The sequence below is a fragment of the Patagioenas fasciata genome, chromosome W (assembly GCF_037038585.1).
Source record: "Patagioenas fasciata isolate bPatFas1 chromosome W, bPatFas1.hap1, whole genome shotgun sequence".
NCBI classification, from domain to species: domain Eukaryota; kingdom Metazoa; phylum Chordata; class Aves; order Columbiformes; family Columbidae; genus Patagioenas; species Patagioenas fasciata.
Genome location: NC_092559.1, coordinates 6628530 through 6642004, shown reverse-complemented (window position 1 = coordinate 6642004; position 13475 = coordinate 6628530).

Genomic DNA, 13475 nt, shown 5'->3' with positions numbered 1-13475 from the left:
GGACTCCTCGTTGTCCCCAGGGCCCGTTGTGACACCGTGGGGACTCCCTTTGTCAGTGGGGCCCGTTGTGAAATCCTGGGTGACCTCCTTTGTCCCCATGGCCCATTGTGTCACGGTGGGGACGACCCTTGTCCCCAGGGCCCATTGTGATATCCAAGGACCCCCCTTTTTCCTCAGGGCCCATTGTGCCATCCTGGGGACCGCCCTTGTCACTGGGGACCCATTGTGACACCATGGGGACGCCCTCTTTGTCCCCAGTGCCCATCGTGAGATCCTGGGGACCCTCTTTGTGCCCAGGGCCCATTGTGATATCGAGGGACCCCCCTTTTTCCTCAGGGCCCATTGTGACATACTGGGGACCCTCTTTTGTCCCCAGGGCCCATTTTGGCACCATGGGTACCCCTTTTGTCTCCAGGCCCATTGTGACATCCTGGGGACCCCCCTTGTCCCCAGGACCCATTGTGACATCCGGGGGACCCCCATGTCTCCAGGGCTCATCGTCGCACCGTGGGAACCCTCCTTGTCACTTGGGCCCATTGTTACACCATGGGGACCCCCCTTGTCCCCAGCGCCCATTGTGACACCGTGGGGACCCCCCTTGATCCCCAGAGCCCATTGTGACATTCAGGGGACCCCTCTTGGTCCCCAGGGCCAATTGTGGCACCATGGGGCCCCCTTTTGTCACTGTCATCCAGTGTGACATCTCAGGACCCAACTTTGTACCCAAGGCCCATTATGACACCGTGGGGACCCCCCTTGTCCCCAGGGCCCATTGTGACACCATGGGGACCCCCCTTGTCACTGGGGATGCATTGTGACCCCATGGGGACCCCCATTGTCTCCAGAGCCCATTGTGACGTCCCATGACCACCTGTTATCTTCAGGGCCCATTGTGACGCACTGGGGACCGCCCTTGTCCCCAGTGCCCATTGTGACATCCTGGGGACCCCCTTTGTCCCCATGGCCCATTGTTAAATTCCCGGACCCCCCATTGTCCCCAGGTCCCATTGTGACATTGAAGGGACCCCTCGTTGTCTCCAGGGTCCATTGTGACATCCTGGGAACCCCGTTTGTCCCCAGGGCCCATTGTGGCACAATGGGGACCCCTTTGTCACTGGGCCCCATTGTGACATCCCAGGACCCCACTTTGTCCCCAGGGCCCATTGTGACATCTCAGGACCCCCCATTTGTTCCCAGGGCCCATTGTGACATCCTGGAGACCCCGCCTTGTCCCCAGGGCCTATTGTGACACCATGGGGACCTCCCTTGTCACTGGGGACGCATTGTGACAGCATGGGGACCCCACATTGTCTCCCGGGCCCGTTGTGACATCCTGGGGACCCTCTTTGTCCCCAAGGCCCATTGTGACGTCGCAGGACCCCCCTTTGTCCCCAGGGTCCATTGTGACACCGTGGGGACCCCCTTTGTCACTGGAGCCTATTGTGACATCCCAGGACCCCCGTTATCCCCAGGGCCCATTGTGACATTCAGGGGGCCCCTCTTTGTCCCCAGGGCCCATTGTTGCATCCTGGGCCCCCCCCACTTTTCCCCAGTGCCCATTGTGACATCCCAGGAGCCCACTTTGTCCCCAGGGCCCATTGTGACACCGTGGGGTCCCCCCTTGTCCCCAGGGCCCATTTTGACATTCAGGGGACCCCTCTTTGTCCCCAGGGCCCATTGTGACATCCTGGGGACCCCCTTTGTCCCCAGGGTCCACTGTGACATGCCAGGACCCCACTTTGTCCCAAAGGCCCATTGTGACACCGTGGGGAACCCCCTTGTCTGTGGGGACGCATTGTGACACGACGGGAACCCCCCGTTTGTCTCCAGTGCCCATTGTGAAATCCTGGGGACCCCCCTTGTCACCAGGGCCCACTGTGACGTCCCAGGACCCCACTTTCTCCCCAGGGCCCATTGTGACATCCAGGGGACGCCCTTTGTCCCCAAGGCCCATTGTGACATCCCAGGACCCCCCATTGTCCCCAGGGCCCATTGTGAACATCCTGGGGACTCCCTTTGTCCCCAGGGCCCATTGTGACACCGTGGGGACCCCCATTGTCCTCAGGGCCCATTGTGACATTCAGGGGACCCCTCTTTGTCCCTAGGGCCCATTGTGAGATTCCAGGACCCCCCCTTTGTCCCCAGGACCCATTGTGACATCCTGTGGACCCCTCTTTGTCCCCTGGGCCCATTGTGACGTCCCAGGACCGTCCACTTGTCCCCATTGCCCATTGTGACATCCTCAGGACCCTCTTTGTCCACAGGGCCCATTGTGACGACCTGAGGAACTCTCTTTGTCCCCAGGGCCCATTGTGACATCCTGTGGACCCTCCATTGTCCCCAGGAAACATTGTGACATCCTGGGGACCGCCGTTTGTCCCCAGGGCCCATTGTGACATCCTGTGGACCCCTCTTTGTCCCCAGGGCCTACTGTGACATCCTGGGGACCCCCCCTTTTCTCCAGGGCCCATTGTGACACCGTGGGACCCCCCTTGTCCCCAGGGCCCATTGAGACATCCTGGGGACTCCCTTTGTCCCCAGAGCCCATTGTGACATCCTGGGGACAACCACTGTCCCCAGGGCCCATTGTGACGTCCTGTGGACCCCTCTTTTTCCCCAGGGCCTACTGTGACATCCTGGGCCCCCCCCCCTTTTCTCCAGGGCCCATTGTGACACCGTGGGACCCCCCTTGTCCCCAGGGCCCATTGTGACATCCTGGGGACTCCCTTTGTCCCCAGAGCCCATTGTGACATCCTGGGGACAACCATTGTCCCCAGGGCCCATTCTGACGTCCCAGGAAACCCCATTGTCCCCAGGGCCCATTGTGTCAGGGGAAGACCCCTTTTTGTCCCCAGGGCCCATTGTGACATCCCAGGACCCCACTTTGTCCCCAGGACCCATTGTGACATTCTGGGGAGCCCCCTTTGTCCCACGGGCCCATTGTGACATTCAGGGGACCCCCCTTGTCACCAGGGCCCATTGTGACATCCTGGGGACCCCCTTTGTCCCCAGGGCCCATTGTGAGTGTGTCGGGACCCCCCGTTGTCCCCAGGGCCCATTGTGACATCCTGGGGACCCCCTTTGTCCCCAGGGCCCATTGTGACATTCAGGGGACCCCCCTTGTCACCAGGACCCATTGTGACATTCAAGGGACTCCCTTTGTCCCCATGGCCCATTGTGAGATTCAGGGAACCCCCCCTTGTCCTCAGGGCCGATTGTGACGTCCTAGGACCCCTCTTTGTCCCAGGACCCATTGTGACACTGTGGGGACCCCCTTTGTCCCCAGGGCCCATTGTGAACATCCTGGGGACCCCTTTGTCCCCAGACCCCACTGTGACACTGTGGGGACTCCCTTTGTCACTGGCGCCCATTGTGACATCCCAGGACGCCAGTTTCTCCCCAGGGCCCATTGTGACACCATGGAGACCCCCCTTGTCCCCAGGGCCCATTGTGACATTCAGGGGACCCCCATTGTCCCCAGGGCCCATTGTGACACCATGGAGACCCCCCTTGTCCCCAGGGCCCATTGTGACATCCTGGGGATCCCTCTTTGTCCCCAGGGCCTATTGTGACATCCTGGGGACACCGCCTTGTCTCCAGGGCCAAGCGTGATGTCCCAGAACCCCACATTGTTCCCAGGGCCCATTGTAAAATCCTTGTGACCCCCCCTTTGTCTCCAGGGCCCATTGTGATATTCAGGGGACCCCTCTTTGTCCCCAGGGCCCATTGTGACGTCCCAGGACCCCCCATTGTCCCCAGGGCCCATTGTAACATTCTGGGGACCTCCGTTGTCCCCAGGGCCCATTGTGACATCGCAGGACCCCCCATTGTCCCCAGGGCACATTGTGACATCCTGGGGACCCTGATTTGTCCCCAGGGCCCATTGTGACGTCCCAAGACCCCCCTTTTTTCCCAGGGCCCACTGTGACATCCTGGGGACCCCCTTTGTCACTGGGGTCCTTTGTGATGTCCCAGGACTCCCCTTTGTCCACAGAGCCCATTGTGACATCCTGGGGAACCCCCTTTGTCCCCAGGGCCCATTGTGACGTCCCAGGACCCCTCATTGTCCTCAGGGCCCATTGTTACATCCTGGGGAACCCCCTTTGTCCCCAAGCCCATTGTGACACCCTGGGGACCCCCCTTTGTCCTCAGGGTCCATTGTGACATCCTGGGCACCCCCTATTGTCCCCAGGGGCCACTATGGGCACCCCCTTTGTCCCCAGGGCCTATTGTGACATCGCAGATTCCCGTTTGTCCCCAGAACCCATTGTGACATCCCTGGGAGCCCCCTTTGTCCCCAGGGCCCATTGTGACATCACAGGACCACCCATTGTCCCCAAGGCCCATTGTGACATCCTGGAGACCCCCTTTGTCCCCAGGACCCATTCTCACATCCTGGGGACCCCCTCTTGTCCCCAGGACCCATTGTGACATCGCAGGACCCCCCATTGTCCCCAGGGCCCATCGTGGCACCGTGGGGACCCCCTTTGTCCCCAGGGCTCATTGTGACACCCTGGGGACCCCCGTTGTGCCCAGAGACCATTGTGACATTCAGGGGACCCCTCTTCATCCCTAGGACCCATTGTGATACCGTGGGGACCCTCTTTGTCCCGAGGGCCCATTATGGCATCCTGGGGACCCCGTTTGTCTCCAGGGCCCATTGTGACATCCCAGGGCCCATTGTGACATCCTGGAGAAGTCCCCTTGTCTACAGGGCCCATTGTGACGTCACAGTAACCCCCATTGTCCCCAGGGTCCATTGTGACATCATGGGGACACCCCCTTTGTCACCAGGGCCCATTGTGACATCCTGGGGACTCCCTTTGTCCCCACGGCCCATTGGGGCACCATGTGGACCCCCTTTGTCACTGGGGCCCATTGTGACAACCCAGGATCTCACTTTGTCCCAAGGGCCCATTGTGACACTGTGGGGACCCCCTAGCCCCAGGACCCATTGTGACATTCAGGGGACCCCCTTTGTCCCCACGGCCCATTGTGACACCATGGGGACCCCATTTGTCTATGGGGCCCATTGTGACATCTGAGGACCCCCCATTGTGCCCAAGGCCCATTGTGACATCCTGGGGAGCCCCCTTTGTCCCCAGGGCCCATTGTGGCACTATGGGGACCCCCTTTGTCACTGGGGCCCATTGTGACATCCCAGTACCCCACATTGTCCCCAGGGCCCATTGTGATGTCCCATGACCCCCCGTTGTCCCCAGGGCAAATTGTGACATTTTGGGGACCCTCGTTTGTCCACAGGGCCCATTGTGATATCTTTAGGACCCCCCAATTGTCCCGAGGGCCCATCGTGACATCCGAGGACCCCCCTTTGTCCACAGGGCCCATTGTGACATTCAGGGCACCCCTCTTTGTCCCCAGGGCCCATTGTGAGAGGGTGGGACCCCTCTTGCCCCCAGGGCCCATTGTGACATCCTGGGGACCCCGTTTGTCGACAGGGCCCATTGTGGTACCATGGGGACCCCCTTTGTCCACAGGGGGACATTGTGACGTCCCAGGACCCCCCGTTGTCCTCAGGGCCCATTGTGACATTCAGGGCACCCCTCCTAGTCCCCAGGGCCTATTGTGACATCCTGGGGAGCCCCCCCTTGTCTCCAGTGCCAATTGTGACGTCCCAGGGCCCCCCATTGTCCTTAGGGCCCATTTTGAAATCCTGGGGACCCCCCCTTTGTCCCCAGGGCCCATTGTGACATCCCAGAACCCCCCCTTGTCCCCAGGGCCCATTGTGACATCCTGGGGATCCCCTTTGTACCCAGGGCCCATTGTGGCACCATGAGAACCCCCCTTGTCCCAAGGGCCCATTGTGACATTCCACAACCCCTCCTTGTCCCCAGGACCCATTGTGACATCCTGGGGATCCCATTTGTTCCCTGGGCCATTGTGGCACCGTGGGAACACCCCTTGTCGTATAAACAAAACTGGAAAGCCAAAGAACTCCCAGATATAGGCAGAAACGATCCCAAAGGGCACAAATGTGCCCAGATTTAGCTCAAAAGTGGCCCAAAGTGCCAAAGCAATCCCAGCTTTGATTTGAAACGGGCCCAAAGGCTCAAAGCGTGCCCTGGGAGGGGGCCGTGTGGCAAGAGGCTGGGGGGCAGGGAGGGTCCCACAGGGACTCAGTGCTGGTTGGGGTCCTGGGATGTCACAATGGGTCCTGCAGACAAGGGGGTCCCCAGGATGTCACAATAGGCCCTGGGGACAATGGGGGTCCCCTGAATGTTCACAATGGTCCTTGAGGACAAGCGGGGTCCCCACGGTGTCAAAATGGGCCGTAGGGACAAAGTGGGGTCCTGGGATACCACAATGGGCCCTGCAGACAAGGGGGGGTCCCCACGGTGTCACAATGAACCCTGGGGACAACGAGGGGGTCCTGGGATGTCACAATGGGCCCTGGGGACAAAGGGGTCTCCCCAGGATATCACAATGGGCTCCGGTGACAAAGGGGTCCCCAGGATGTCAAAATGGGCCCTGGGGCCAAGGGGGTGCCCAGGATGTCACAATGGACCCTGGGGACAATGGGGGGTCCTGGGATGTCACAATGGCCCATGGGGACAAAGGGGGTCCCCAAGATGTCACAATGGGCCCTGGGGACAATGGGGGGTCCTCGGATGTCACAATGGGTCCTGAGGACAAGCGGTGTCCTCACGGTGTCACAATGAACCCTGGGGACAAAGGGGGGTCCCCAAGATGTCACAATGGGCTCTGGGGACGAAGGGGGTCCCCAGGATGTCACAATGTGCCCTCGGGACACTGGAGGATCCTGGGATGTCACAATGGGCCCTGAGTCCAAAGGGAGTCCCCAGGATGTCAAAATGGGCCCTGGGGCAAAGGGGGTCCTGGGACGTCACAATGGGTCCTGGAGACAAGGGGGGGTGCCCATGATGTCACAATGGGCCCTGGGGAGAAAGAGGGGTCCCCTGAATGTCATAATGGGCACTGGGGACAAGCGGGGTCTCCACGGTGTCACAATGGGCCCTGGGGACAAAGAGGGGTCCCTAGGATGTCACAATGGGCTCTGGGGACAAGGGGGGTCCCAAGGATATCACAATGGGCACTGGAGACAAAGGGGGGGGTCCCCACAGTGCTACGATGGGCCCGGGGGACAAGAGGGTCCGCAGGATGTCGCAATGGGCCCTGGGGACAATGGAGGGTCCTGGGACATCACAATGGGCCCTGGGGACAAGGGGGGTCCCCACCATGTCACAAAGGGCACTGGGGACAAAGGGGGTCCCCAGGATGTCACAATTGGCCCTGGGGATAAAGGGGGGTCCCCAGGATGTTCACTATGGGCCCTGGGGACAATGGGAGGTCCTGGGATGTCACAATGGGCCCTGAGGACAAGCGGGGTCCCCACGGTGTCACAATGAACCCTGGGGACAAAGTGGGGTCCCCAGGATGTCACAATGGGCTCTGGGGACAAGAGGCATCCCAAGGATGTTAGAATGGGCACTGGAGACAAAGGGGGTCCACAGGATGTCACAATGGGTCCTGGGGACACTGGGGGGTCTTGGGATGTCACAATGGGCCCTGATTCCAAAGGGAGTCCCCAGGATGTCACAATGGGTCCTGGGGACAATAGGGGGTCCTGGGACGTCACAATGGGCCCTGGAGACAACGGGGGTTCCCCACGATGTCACAATAGGCCCTGGAGACAAAGAGGGGTCCCCTGAATGTCATAACGGGCCCTGAGAACTAGGTGGGTCCCCACGGTGTCACAATGGGCCCTGGGGACAAAGAGGGGTCCCCAGGATGTCACAACGGGCCCTGGGGACAAAGGGGAATCCTGGGATGCCACAATGGGCTCTGGGGACAAAGGGGGTCCCCACGGTGTCACAATGGGCCCTGAGCACAAAGGGCGTCTCCAGGATGTTCACAATGGGCCCTGGGGACAATGGGGGCTTCCCAGGATGTCACAATGGGCCCTGGGGACAAAAAGGTGTCCCCTGAATATCACAATGGGCCCTGGGGACAAAGGGGGGTCCCCAGGATGTCACAATGGGCCCTGGGGACCAGGGGTGTCCTGGGATGTCACAATGGGCCCCAGTGACAAAGGGGGTCCCCATGGTGCCACAAAGCACCCTGGGGACAAAGGGGGTTCCTGGAATGTCGCAATGGGCCCTGGGGACAAGGGGGGTCCTGCGGTGTCAGAAAGGGTTTCCAGTGAAAAGGGGGATCCCCATGGTGCCACTATGGGCCCTGGGGACAATGGGGGTCCCCATGGTGTCACAACGGGCCCTGGGGACAAAGGTGGGTTCCCTGAATGTCACAATGGGCCCTGGGGAAAAAAGGGGTCCCCACCCTGTCACAATTGGCCCTGGAGACAATGGGGGGTCGCCAGGATGTCACAATGGGCCCTGGGAACAATAGGGGGTCCTGGGACGTCACAATGGACCCTGGGGACAAATGGGGTCCCAAGGATGTCACAATGAGCCCTGGGGACAAAGGGGGGTCCCCAGGATGTCACAATGGGCCCTGGGGACAAAGGGCATCCCCAGGATGTCACAAGGGACTCTGGTGACAAAGGGGTCCCCAGGATGTCACAATGGGCCCTGGGGACAAGGAGGGGTCGTGGAATGTAACAATGGGCCCTCGGGACAAGGTGGGGTCCCCACAGTGTCACATTGGGCCCTGGGGACAAAGGGGATCCCCAGGATGTTACAATGGGCCCTGGGGAAAATGGGAGGTCCTGCGATGTCACAATGGTCTCTGTGGACAAAGGGGGTCCCCAGGATGTCACAATGAGCCCTGGTGACAAGAGGGGTCCCACCCTTTCACAATGGGCCCTGGGGACAAAGAGGGTCCCCACGGTGTCACAATGGGCCCTGGGGACACAGGGCGATCCCCAGGATGTCACAATGGGCTCCGGTGACAAAGGGGTCCCCAGGATGTCATAATGAGCCCTGGTGACAAGAGGGGTCCCACCCTTTCACAATGGGCCCTGGGGACAAAGAGGGTCCCCACGGTGTCACAATGGGCCCTGGGGACAAAGGGGTCTCCCCAGGATATCACAATGGGCTCCGGTGACAAAGGGGTCCCCAGGATGTCACAATGGACCCTGGGGACAATGGGGGGTCCTGGGATGTCACAATGGACCCTGGGGACAATGGGGGGTCCTGGGATGTCACAATGGCCCCTGGGGACAAAGGGGGTCCCCAGGATGTCACAATGGGCCCTGGGGACAATGGGGGGTCCTCGGATGTCACAATGGGTCCTGAGGACAAGCGGTGTCCTCACGGTGTCACAATGAACCCTGGGGACAAAGGGGGGTCCCCAAGATGTCACAATGGGCTCTGGGGACGAAGGGGGTCCCCAGGATGTCACAATGTGCCCTCGGGACACTGGAGGATCCTGGGATGTCACAATGGGCCCTGAGTCCAAAGGGAGTCCCCAGGATGTCAAAATGGGCCCTGGGGCAAAGGGGGTCCTGGGACGTCACAATGGGTCCTGGAGACAAGGGGGGGTGCCCATGATGTCACAATGGGCCCTGGGGAGAAAGAGGGGTCCCCTGAATGTCATAATGGGCACTGGGGACAAGCGGGGTCTCCACGGTGTCACAATGGGCCCTGGGGACAAAGAGGGGTCCCTAGGATGTCACAATGGGCTCTGGGGACAAGGGGGGTCCCAAGGATATCACAATGGGCACTGGAGACAAAGGGGGGGGTCCCCACAGTGCTACGATGGGCCCGGGGGACAAGAGGGTCCGCAGGATGTCACAATGGGCCCTGGGGACAATGGGGGGTCCTGGGATGTCACAATGGCCCCTGGGTACAAAGAGGGTTCCCCAGGATGTCGCAATGGGCCCTGGGGACAATGGAGGGTCCTGGGACATCACAATGGGCCCTGGGGACAAGGGGGGTCCCCACCATGTCACAAAGGGCACAGGGGACAAAGGGGGTCCCCAGGATGTCACAATTGGCCCTGGGGATAAAGGGGGGTCCCCAGGATGTTCACTATGGGCCCTGGGGACAATGGGAGGTCCTGGGATGTCACAATGGGCCCTGAGGACAAGCGGGGTCCCCACGGTGTCACAATGAACCCTGGGGACAAAGTGGGGTCCCCAGGATGTCACAATGGGCTCTGGGGACAAGAGGCATCCCAAGGATGTTAGAATGGGCACTGGAGACAAAGGGGGTCCACAGGATGTCACAATGGGTCCTGGGGACACTGGGGGGTCTTGGGATGTCACAATGGGCCCTGATTCCAAAGGGAGTCCCCAGGATGTCACAATGGGTCCTGGGGACAATAGGGGGTCCTGGGACGTCACAATGGGCCCTGGAGACAACGGGGGTTCCCCACGATGTCACAATAGGCCCTGGAGACAAAGAGGGTTCCCCTGAATGTCATAACGGGCCCTGAGAACTAGGTGGGTCCCCACGGTGTCACAATGGGCCCTGGGGACAAAGAGGGGTCAGCAGGATGTCACAACGGGCCCTGGGGACAAAGGGGAATCCTGGGATGCCACAATGGGCTCTGGGGACAAAGGGGGTCCCCACGGTGTCACAATGGGCCCTGAGCACAAAGGGCGTCTCCAGGATGTTCACAATGGGCCCTGGGGACAATGGGGGCTTCCCAGGATGTCACAATGGGCCCTGGGGACAAAAAGGTGTCCCCTGAATATCACAATGGGCCCTGGGGACAAAGGGGGGTCCCCAGGATGTCACAATGGGCCCTGGGGACCAGGGGTGTCCTGGGATGTCACAATGGGCCCCAGTGACAAAGGGGGTCCCCATGGTGCCACAAAGCACCCTGGGGACAAAGGGGGTTCCTGGGATGTCGCAATGGGCCCTGGGGACAAGGGGGGTCCTGCGGTGTCAGAAAGGGTTTCCAGTGAAAAGGGGGATCCCCACGGTGCCACTATGGGCCCTGGGGACAATGGGGGTCCCCATGGTGTCACAACGGGCCCTGGGGACAAAGGTGGGTTCCCTGAATGTCACAATGGGCCCTGGGGAAAAAAGGGGTCCCCACCCTGTCACAATGGGCCCTGGAGACAATGGGGGGTCGCCAGGATGTCACAATGGGCCCTGGGAACAATAGGGGGTCCTGGGACGTCACAATGGACCCTGGGGACAAATGGGGTCCCAAGGATGTCACAATGAGCCCTGGGGACAAAGGGGGGTCCCCAGGATGTCACAATGGGCCCTGGGGACAAAGGGCATCCCCAGGATGTCACAAGGGACTCTGGTGACAAAGGGGTCCCCAGGATGTCACAATGGGCCCTGGGGACAAGGAGGGGTCGTGGAATGTAACAATGGGCCCTCGGGACAAGGTGGGGTCCCCACAGTGTCACATTGGGCCCTGGGGACAAAGGGGATCCCCAGGATGTTACAATGGGCCCTGGGGAAAATGGGAGGTCCTGCGATGTCACAATGGTCTCTGTGGACAAAGGGGGTCCCCAGGATGTCACAATGAGCCCTGGTGACAAGAGGGGTCCCACCCTTTCACAATGGGCCCTGGGGACACAGGGCGATACCCACGGTGTCACAATGGGCCCTGGGGACAAAGGGGGGTCCTGGGATGTCACAATGGGCCCTGGGGACAAAGGGAGGTCCCCATGGTGTCACAAGGGGCCCTGGGGACACAGGGCGATACCCACGGTGTCACAATGGGTCCTGGGGACAAATTGGGGTCCCCAGGATGTCACAATGGGCCCCAGTGACAAAGGGGGTCCCCATGGTGCAACAATGGGCCCTGGGGACAACGGGGGATCCTGAGACATCACAATGGGCCTTGGGGACAAAGGGGGTCCCCATGGTGTCACAACACCCTGGAGACAATGGGGGGTCCCCAAGATGTCACAATGGCCCCTGGGGACAAGTTGGGTCCCCACGGTGTCACAATGGTCACTGGGGACAAAGTGGGGCCTGGGATGTTACAATGGGCCCCAGTGACAAAGGGGGTCCCCTGAATGTCACAATGGGCCCTGCGGACAAGAGGGGTCAACATGGTGTCACATGGTGTCACAATGGGCCCTGGGGACAAAGTGGGGTCCTGGGATGTCACAATGGGCTCTGGGGACAAAGTGGGGTCCCGAGGATGTCACAATGGGCCCTTGGGACAATGTGGGGTGCCCAGGATGTCACAATGGCTCCTGAGTACAAGGGGGGTCCCCATGGTGCCACAATGGGCCCTGGGACAATGGGGGGTCCTGGGACGCCACAATGGGCACTGGGGACAAGGGGAGGTCCCCAGGATGTCACAATGGGCCCTGGGGACAAATAGGGGACCTCTGAACGTCACAATGGACCCTGGGGACAGGGGGTCCCCAGGATGTCACAATGGGCCCTGGGGACAAAGGTGGTCCCCATGATGTCGCAGTGGACCCTGGGGACAATGGGGGTGCCCAGGATGTCACAATGAGTTCTGAGGACAAGGGGGTGTCCTCATGGTGTCACAATGGGCCCGGGGGACAATAGGAGGTCCTGGGATGTCACAATGGGCCCTGGGGACAAAGTGGGGTCCTGGGATATCACAATGTGCCCCAGTGACAAAGGGCTTCCCCATGGTGCCACAATGAGCCCTGGGGACAAAGGGAGGTCCCCAGGATGTCACACTGGGCCCTGGGGACTAATGGGGTCCCCACGGTGTCACAATGGGCCCTGGGGATAAAGAGGGGTCCCCAGGATGTCACAATGGGTCCCCAGTGACAAAGGGGGTCCCCAGGATGTCTCAATGGGCCCTGAGGACAGTGGGAGGTCCCCATGGTGTCACAATGGGTCCCCAGTGACAAGGGGGGTCCCCACGGTGCCATGATGGGTCCTGGGGACAATGAGGGGTCCTGGGACATCACAATGGGCCCTGGGGACAAAGCGAGTCCCCACAGTCGCACAATCGGCCCTGGGGACGAAGGGGGGTCCCCAGGATGTCACAATGGGCCCTGGGGACAATGGAGGGTCCTGGGATGTCACAATAGGCCCTGGGAACAAGGGGTGGTCCCCATGGTGTCACAATGGGACCTGGGGACAAAGGGGCTCCCTAGGCTGTCAGAATGGGCTCTGGGCACAATGGGGGGTCCTGGGACATCACAATGGGCCCTGGGGACAAAGAGGGGTCCCCAGGATGTCACAATGGGCCCTGGGGACAATGGGTGGTCCTGGGATGTCGCAATGGGCCCTGGGGACAAGGGGTTAGGGGGTTGTTTTAGGGGGTTGGAGGATTAGGTGGTGCAGGATTTGAGGGTGCAAGGCTGGGGGAGCAGGATTTTGCGGGGCCTGATTTGGGGCTACAGGGTCTGGGGTTGCAGGTTCCAGGGGTGCAGGATTTGGGGGTTCAGGGTTTAGGGCAGTAGGATCTTTGGGTGCAGGAGTTTGGGGTGCCGGGTTAGGGGGCCAGGATTTGGGGTTGCAGGATTTAGGGGTGGAGTGGTTTGGAGTGCAATGTTTTGGGGTGCAGGATTTGGGGAAGGAGGATATGGAGGTGCAGGGTTTAGGGTGCAGGATCTTGGGGTGCAGGGGTTT